Raw genomic sequence first — 10,286 nt, 5'->3', positions numbered from 1 at the left:
AGTTGATATTGCCGAAATAGTTGGTGGAATTGAACCTGAAAGATGATTTGAGGAGAAATCAAGTGATTCCAACCTTTTCATTTGACCAATATTCTCTGGGATCTTTCCTGTCAAATGATTTCTTGATAGATTCAAACCAATCAATCTTGTAAAGATCGTGAGTTCTTCTGGAATATGGCCGACAAAATTATTACCAGAGAGATCGACGTGGAGTTTGTCTTTGGTTCCTGATATTCCATATAGTATTGACTTTAATAGATTTTTTTCGGGTTTATTTGATTTTGGCCCCACTTTTAATAGGGTATTCAGCATTTGGCTTGTGTAAGTTGCTTAATTCATTTTTGGCCCCAGTTCTGTCAGTTGCTTAATGCTTTCATGATGAACAATCTCACGCTCCATCTCATAATGATCGCAAAGGACAAGCGGAAGGAGATGATCAGAAGATAAACTGGTTTTATATTGGGATTGTGTCAGGATTCGTGGTGAGAAATTGGGGTGTTTGTGCTATCTTGTTACTCAAAAAGACTTGGAGACGTGCTTATTTTCGATTTTATGATGACACCTATGACTGGCTATCTGTGTTTGTAGCTATAAGGGCAGTTCGGCTAAAGATTAAACTAAAGTGCAGTGAAGGTCAAGATTGAAGTCGACACGTGTTTCGACCCCTACCTACGTGGCAAACGTCCATTACTAGGGGTCTCTATTTTATTCATTTAATCGACAGGGCTAAAGCCTAATTTGCAATACCATGGATCAATGTACATGCCCATTAACTCATGTGTCTAAGGCTGAACCTTAGCCACATGGCTTGCCACTAATGTACATTGATTTATGTCCAGATTCATTTCTTATCAAAGAGATAATTATCAGTTGAAAGTTATAGTCTATCACAATTACTCAAGCTACAAGATTACTTGAGCTACAAAGACTCTCTACTCTACCTATATAAATACCAAACTATTTTTCATTCAGAACTACGTTCTTGAGACTTGATCCCATTGATAATTTGGAGTGCGTAGGCAACCGCAAAGTCTGATCTCATCATTCCCCGATCACCATCATTTTTTTTCTAAATTACTTTTCTCGTTCTTCGTCTCTTTTATCAACACTTGATGTTTTGATCATATCCGGTCGAAACATTATTGGCGCCGTCTCGGTTCTTATACTACACCCTCGATCCGTTCTGCGAAAGTTATGGCGATACTCGAAGAGCTCAAGGTCCCGATGTGATTCGCGACGATCATCACGAACATGATGGTCAAGGACAACTTGGCGACAAATATAATACCTTCTAATCTTGTTGTTCCACCAATGCGCCAAATTATTCAGGTGGAGGTTATTGCCTCGGCGATTATCTAGTATCGATCACGGATAATGTAAGTCATATGTCTCGAAAGCACTTCTTCAAAAGTTAAAGCCCGGTCCCGCGAAACGAATAATTACTACAAAAGTCATCTTAAACGACTTCGCTCCACTTCGCAGATGATGTTGTATCTGTCACACCACAACGTCACACACGCCAACGATATAATAGTGTGTGGGATCGTTTAAGTGGTGAGGATGAGATTCGCGATATTCGCAAATGCCATCAACGAGTTAAGAGTAATGGGCTTACGAATTCCCGACCTCCGCCGAAAATCTCCACCCACTTGGTCACGTTCTCGGTAGGCAAGGTATGCGCTAATAATCGTCCGACTACACCCCACGGTCCTACAAATTATCGGCAAGTCCCGGAATTCGAAAGTGGCGAAACGAGAATAATGATCGCGCTTAAGATCGGAACCATCGGTTATGGTGAAACACTTCAAAGAACGCGTTCTTATCATTCGAACATTATCGTCTCGAAAGCCCAACGCATTACATCCACAATCATCTCGACACGGAAACGATGAATCTTCATCGTTTTCTTCTCATTCTGTTCGCTCCCATAGGCGTCATCGTGACTATAATTACGATCCAACAGATACGGATCTGATGACTCCTCAACGTGTCAGAGAAATGATTAAAAAAGCTCTTCTGGACAGCGATCCTTTTGAATCGACACTAGAAAATTTGGCAGTTGAAGATGGTATTTTGGACAAATTTTCTCTCGCCATCCAAAGGGCTACTCATAACAAAGACTTCAAACAACTAGAGTTTGATCAATATGATGATGTCGAGGGTTGCCCTATGCATCATGTGATTAATTTCAAAAACAAACTGGTTTTATCGGGAGGTGATGATGCTTTAAAATGCAAACTTTTCCCTTCTACATTAAAAGGGGATGCGTTGGTATGGTTTAGCGAATTACCTCCATGCACTATTCGTCGGTTCAAGGACTTAACCGAAAAGTTTTCAAGACATTTTCATCATAATCTAAAACGTCCAAATGGAGTCCGAGTTCTTTTCAACATCAAGCACAACGTGAGGAAACTCTCCGTAGTTTTATCGCTCGTTTTCGCCAAGCTGCAGCTGAGATTTCTGAACAATCTGATCTAATGGTGGTTTACGCTTTTAAAGAAGCTATCTTGTTTGATAAAGATGGGTTATACAACTCTCTTGTTCGATATTCCATCTTCCCCGCGTCGTTATACCAACGAGTTCAACAATTTATCAATGTTGAAGGCGACCGCGGTACTCGAACTTCTCATGACAAAGATAATAAAGTAAATGATTTCAATGATCAATTAAATAAACGGAAGAATCCGACTTTTGATCAACAACAACCCAAATAAGCCTCAGATATAGAAAGAAGACTCCACGAAAGCGGGACCGGAAAGCCTTTTTACTGATTTTGAATTAACTCCGCTTAATACCAAATATCTTTGTAGTTTACGACAAAATCAAGGATAAGAGTCTGCTCACTCCGCTATTTCCCTTGCGCGACGACACTAAATCAACTCGCGATAAATCGTTATGGTGCAAATTTCATAATGATTATGGTCATGAGACGGAGAATTGTCGGTCTTTGCGGGGAAGAATTGAAAAGCTTGTGCAGAATGGAAAACTTGATCAATATGTGCAGAAGAAAGTAATAACTCAAGCTTTAACTATCACTGATCACAATGTCATTAAGGTTGGACATGCCATCATTGATTCATTGTCCAATACTCAACGAAAAAATGCTCGTCGTTCTAAAGTCAAATATCTGTCTAATTCTTACGAAGTTAACGGGATCAATTTCGTGGAAGGTTTTCACACGGAGACTATTGAAAATGAACCATTATGTTTCACTGACCAAGATCTAATGGGCGTGCATGTTCCTCATTATGATGCTGTCGTGATAACTGCGTATATCGACTATATCTTGGCATAACGATATAATGATCGACATTAATCGGTAGTTCAAATTTGGCGTCATGTTTTCTGGGTGTTATCGCAGTATTCCTTTTATTGATAACTTGGTCACCCCTGAAAATGCGCCTATATTTGGTTTCGATGGTACCGCTACTCATTGCATTGGAAAGGTGTCTCTCCCGGTCACTCTTATGCAGAAGGAAGTCAATATTGATTTCCTATTGATGGATTGTAAATCCCCTACGATTCATCATCCTTGGTCGCGATTGGATTCATTATATGGAAGCTGTCGTCTCAACATATCATCAAGCCATCAAGTTCCCATTCAATAAAAAGTCCGTAAGTCTTGTGAATGATCAACCGCATCTCTAATTTGCCCGCGACAATGTTCTCGATGATTATAAGAAGTCCGTTGTTGGGAAACTATTCTGAGTTCCAACGTCAAATAAATAGCAATTACAAACATCCGGAACCTTCAGTTTACTCTGCCAATAGAAATATTGAAGGACCTCCGACAGTCGATCCACTTTTAGAAGTTCAAATTGGCCAACTCCCTAAAGAGACTACTTTTATTTCAGCCGAACTTCCAGAAGCGGAGAGACAAGAGCTTATTTTGTTATTGCGGAAGAATAATCATGTTTTTGCTTGGCGAATAGAGCAAATGCCTGGTATAGATCCTTCGGTGGCTTGTCATAAACTCGACATTGATCCCAATGCAAAACCAGTTCGACAAAATCCCCGAAGGATAGCCCCCGATAGAAAAATGAAAGTGAAAGACGAAATCGACCGTCTCTTGTCTATTAACTTTATAAGGCCTGTGACTTATCCAACATGGATGTCAAATGTTGTCACAGTGCCTAAAAAGAACGGAAAATTACGTGTTTGTATCGATTTCACAAATCTCAATAAGGCTTGTCCGGTTCATCCGTATCCATTGCCTCGTATATCTGAAATGGTCGATGCAACATCTGGGTTTCAGCGTTTGTCTTTTTTGGATGCTTATTCAGGTTATTATCAGATTCCGTTATTCATTGAGGACCAAGAGTTCACTACATTCATTACAGACCAAGGCATTTACTGTTACCAGGTAATGCCTTCCGGTCTGAAAAATGCTGGAGCCACATATCAAAAGCTAGTCAACACTATTTTTCCTGACCTACTTGGAAAGACAGTCGAAGCATACATCGACGACATGGTTGTCAAATCTACAGAAGCACGATCATCTTACTCGATTTGCAAACTGTTTTTCGACGAACTCTCCAATGTCAACATGTGTTTGAATCCGGCTAAGTGTTCTTTCGGTTTATCATCTGGTAAATTCTTAGGATACATGATGACTAGACGCGGAATTGAAACAAATCCGGATCAGATTCAAGCTATCCTTGAAATGCCTTCTCCGACATCAAAGAAAGAAATTCAACGACTTACAGGACGCTTGGCTGCCCTAAATCGCTTTATCTCTCAGTATTCTGATCGATGTTGTCCTTTTTTCCAAACATTAAAAGACACATCAATTTGGATGGAGGACTGTGAACTTGCATTTCGTCAATTGAAAGCATACTTAGTCCAACCTCCAGTTCTTGCCGGTCCGAGAATGGGGCAGCCTATAGATGCTGTATTTTAGCCGCCACTGATCATCATGCGTAAGTGCCGTCTTATTTGTCAACGGTGGCGATGGTCGCCCTATATTCTTTGTTAGCAAGACTCTTTACAACCTTTTGAAACAAGATATTCTCGAGTAGAAAATTGCATTGGCCTTGGTTCATCTTTGCCCGGCGTCTTAAGCTTTATTTCCAAGGACGAGTCGTTAAAGTTTATACCGAATATCTATCGCGAAAGCTTTTTCGCAATGCTTTCGAGAATCAAATTAAGCCTCGCCAGAATGGGAAAGTTACCTTAAGCTTTATAGCATTGTGTTTGAAACTTCGCACGGTGAGAAAGGACAAGCTTTGGCTTTGCTAATGGTTGATTTTCCATTGAGGATATTCTTATGTCCGACGATTACTAGGCGAAGAGAATGTCGTCGACAACACGCCATTACCTCTTAGGGACGATGATTTGCCAAACTTATCAGATGTATCTGCTGATTGTTGGATTGTTTACACTGATGGTTCACATAATAAGTATGGCTCGGTATTGGGTGTGTAATCTTGCAACCGAATGGAGAAAAATTGAGAAGTCGGTCGTTTGGGTTTTGATGCTTCAAATAATGAGGCGAAAGTCTGAAGTAATTTGTGGCTTCATGCGACCTTTCTAAGCTCTTCACTTTGGGGCGACTAAGCTACAATTATTCACAGATTCTAAGTTAATTAAGCTAGCCAGTTTGGTGGATCGTTATGCAGCTTCGTGGCGATAGAATGGCGGCTTATGTGGACTTAATTCATCGGATTGCTCGAAATTTTGATTCTATCAGTATTGTGCAGCGTCCGCGTCATGACGTGCGACATGCGGATTCTCTCGCATATTTATCCGCAGCAGTTAAGTCAAATAAGCCTCGCCATATTACCATTGAATTTCAAAATTTCAAGTTGCAACTTTATCGCCAAAGGCACAAGTCTTAACCACTATGCCGTTGTCACCAGAGAAGGTTTGCTCGCCCCTGGCGGAAATTCATTCAGGCCTATGTGGGAACCACTCCGGGCGAAGTCTCGCTCATAGAGCAATGACACAAGGATATCGCGGTGGCCGTACATGCAAAAGGACGCTAAAGCGTTTATGCGTGAAGTGTGTTCCTTGTCGAAATATGCTAATATGGGAAATCTTCCAAAGAACGGAACTTCATCCAATCTTAAGCCCTTGGCGTTTGCAAAGTGGGGTCTTGACATCGTCCGGTCCTCTTCCTCGAAAGCTCCCGCGGTGTTAGTTTCTTACTTCGTCGCGAACCGATTATTTTACCAAGTGGGCTGAAGTTATGCCCTTAGCCCGGATCCATGCTTCCGGATGTTAAAAATTCTTATGGCGAGACATTGTTTGTCGCTTTTAGGTATTCCAACATCATTGACTTCCGACAATGGCAAACAATTTGATCTTTGAAGAAATTCGACAATTTTTGTTACGACTTGAGGATTAATCACAATTTCGGCACCATACCATCCTCGAAGCTAATGGACAAGCCGAAGCTACTAACAAATCCATTCTTGCAATGCTCGGCGGCGACTTCAACAGGCCAAAGGAAATTGGGTTAAGGAACTTCCTGCGGTTATGTGGGGTTTATCGAACCACACCTAAGCATTCAACTGGATTTTCTCCGTTTAATCTTGCTTACGGTACGGAAGCGGTCTTGCCTACAGAGTTGATGACACCAACCACACGAACTTCTAACGTGGAATTGGAGTCGAATGATCAAGCACTTGCTCAAGCCAAAGCCTTGATAGATGAGACAAGAGATGTTGGTCTTCAATAGTTAATTCTTTATCAAGCTGATATGAAACGAAAATATGATAAGAAAGTTCGACTTAAAGTGTTTGAGAAAGATGACTGGGTACTCTGTCGAAAGACGAGGTTGATAGATTCCGGTAAATTTGGAGAAAACTGGACAGGTCCATACATCATAGATCGCCCTGCTACCAAAGGATCTTATTTTCTCCGAGATTTAGATGGGAATGTTCTCGATAAGCCGTGGAATGCGTTTCATCTGTGCAAGTTCTAAAAGTAGATTTTAGTTGTGTTTTTTCCATTATCATAGAGAAATAAAATAATACAATATTTAGTTTGTTTCCAGTTCAGGCATGTATTTTCCGTTGTTATCTTTGCATTTTTTAAGACTCAGTAATCAATAAAGAAACAGTTCTTTCACTTCAGTTCCAATGGTATGATTTTGGTTCTAGCGAACCTTATAATCATTACAACAAAATCTGGCGAAATTACCGCGTTTAATTTCGTTAGTCTAAGTTGAACGCTTTTACGCTCGCTCAGTCGTTACTATCGCTACAACAAAATCTGGCGAAATTACCACGTTTAATTTCATCAGTCTAAGTTGAACGCTTTTACGCTCGCTTAGTTGTTACTATCGCTACAACAAAATCTGGCGAAATTACCACGTTTAATTTCGTCAGTCTAAGTTGAACGCTTTTACGCTCGTTTAGTCGTTACTATCGCTCCGACAAAATCTGGCGAAATTACCACGTTTAATTTAAATCGGTCTAAGTTGAACACTTTTACGCCAACTTAGTCATTACTATCGCTCGACAAAATCGGGCGAAATTACCACGTTTAATTTAAATGTCGATCTAAGTTGAACGCCTTTTACGCCGCGCTTAGTCGTTACTATCGCTACAACAAAATTTGGCGAAATTACCACGTTTAATTTAAATCGATCTAAGTTGAACGCTTTTCGCTTCGGCTTAGTCGTTACTTATCGCTCCGACAAAATCGGCGAAATTACCACGTTTAATTTCGGTCCTAAGATGAACGCTGTTATGCTTTCGCTTAGTCGTTATTATCGCTCGACAAAATCGGCGAACTTACCACATTTAATTTACGTGGGTCTAAAATTGAACGATTTTTACGCCGCTTAGTCGATTTCTCGCGCTATGTCAACATCTGATGAAGTTACCCCGTTTCGTTTCGTCAGTTCTGCGTCGGAGCATTTTTTCACTTAATCTAATTTTGTAAGCTTAAAGTTAGTATTGGGGGTGTTACATTCTATTTCGAGTCATCTATATAATTCAACAACATTGTCAATTTTCCACAGGTATGTTATCTGACATCACAATGATATTCAATTGCTAACACATACTTTATTTTATTAAAAAAGAATTTTTAGCTCTATGGTATTACAAACGCACAATCACATGATCATTGGTTTGGGCAAATCCAATTGTTCCTTACAAACTTTTCGCATATACAACTCGTACAAATCTTTGTAATTCATCTTCTCACGTTCTAGTTCATCTCCCATTTCTATTAAAGTATCTGTCAATTGTCTTACGGATGATTCACAATGTGCCATTTGCACGTGATCTTGGCCGAGCCGCTCGTTTAAATCTGTCATTAAACTTGTTATTTTTCTCTGCCTTTTTTTGCGCACGTTTAAGTTCCTGATCTTTGGTCGCCACGAGTGACTTTAATTCTATCACATCTGCTTTTAAGTGTTTGTGTTCTTCCATTATCTCACAGGCTTTCCCAAAGTCTTCGTGACGATCTCGCTTTCGGCTTCTTCCGTCCGGGGTTAAGTTTTTGTTTTCGTCTTCTAACTCTCTGTTGGTTCCGCTTAACGCTTTGTTTGCCTCTTCCAATTTTCGGTTGAGTATCTTCACTTTCTCTATTTCTTCTACGGCATTGACTTCATTCGGAACGATACTTTTCTTCGCAACTTTTTCATGAATTTCTTTGGCCCGTACTACCGCCGTTTTAACCTACGGCGAAAAATATCTGATTTCATCAATCTTTCAGACTTAAACATAAGTTTGCAATAACTGATAAAAAAAAATACTATCATACCTGGTTCATACTATCGAAAATCATTGACACGTACTGCTCTGTCATATTCTCCGATGTTCTCCGTATTCTGATCACAGTTTTGATATTTTTCGAGCCCCTCCATTGGCGTGGTCCCTGGCGATACCTTCGCTTCGTCTTCCAGACTTGAACATCTTTGCTTCATCTACCAATTTCATCAGTTTAGTGTTGAACATAAATTTCTTTACCGTCCTAACGCAATAGTAAAAGTCAACGGTCAACTTCATCATAATAACGATTCTGTGGTTTTCCTCCATGAGTAGTATTACCCCTGGCGGTACTTGCGCGGTGGTGGTTGGATTCTTTGCTCCTGCATTTTGTTTTGCCGTTTGTTTTTTCTTTCACCGACTTTGTGTTCTTATTTGCACTATCTTTTGTAAGTATCAATTGTTTCGTTCTTTTTCCCTACCATTCTTTTCCTCAGATATACCAAACCCGGGCGAGATATTACATCTCACCACACTTTTACATATCTATGTTTTCTCACGGTACATACCTTTTCCTCTTTATGTTGAGAATGTATTATATTTAAATGCGGGATGTTTTGTGCATTGTAGTCTCGTCCCTCGAGGCATCATACATTGTAATGTTGGTTGTCTCTCTTGGTCTCCGTTCGCCCGTTTTCTTGTGGAACATCTTCTTTTGTACAATTCGCTATTTGTGTTTACGCATAGATAGTTAGAATACGTAAAAATAACTTTTATCAAATGGCGCCGCTGCCATCTTAATCTCGTTCAAGACAAGAATTCAATTGCTTGAATCCAAGGGGCAATCCCCCATTCTCTACCCACCCACCCTTTTAATTTTTCATTCTTATTTCTTGAATTTTCGGAACTGTTCACTATTTTAGGCATAGGGGCTACGGATTCACAGAGAAAAAACACTTCACAATCTTTATAAGTGAATAATCATATGTGTTAGTGATAGAGCTAGATGTGCAGGGAGGAAACAATTTGACCCAGGAAAAAAAATTATTTTTTTTAGTTGGTTATACTTTACTAATGGATATTTCCATTACAAAAACAGTTACTAATAAAGTGACACATATATTACTAACGGATATATCTGTGACATAGCAAGTAACTGAAGCGCGCCAAATATTACTAACATTTACATCTGTTAGAAATTACAAATTTAAACGGGCTATCAACAGTTGGTTATCCGTTACAAAGAATTATAGTAATGGATATAACCGTTACTAAAATTAATTGCGGTAACAGTTATATCCGTTACTAAATTTGGCCTAAGTGACAGTGACGCCCTAGAGCTAACGGATATAACCGTTAGTAAAAATATAAGTAACGGATATAGCTGTTGGTAAACGTCTTTTCTGGTGTAATGCATTGTGTTGTGGAGTCTTGGGAACGGGCTGCTCATGACGAATCCCATGACTCTTGTAATACTTTTCAAACGGCCCAATGTACTCACCCCCATTATCTGAGCGAATACACTTCAAAGGTTTTCATGTCTCTCTTTCCACCATGCTATGGAAAGTCTTAAACACGTCAAATACTTCATCCTTGGTCTTCAAACTATATGCCCATATCTTT

This window comes from Coptis chinensis, chromosome 2 (assembly GCF_015680905.1).
Source record: "Coptis chinensis isolate HL-2020 chromosome 2, ASM1568090v1, whole genome shotgun sequence".
NCBI lineage: Eukaryota > Viridiplantae > Streptophyta > Magnoliopsida > Ranunculales > Ranunculaceae > Coptis > Coptis chinensis.
Note: the sequence above shows the minus strand (reverse complement) of the source record.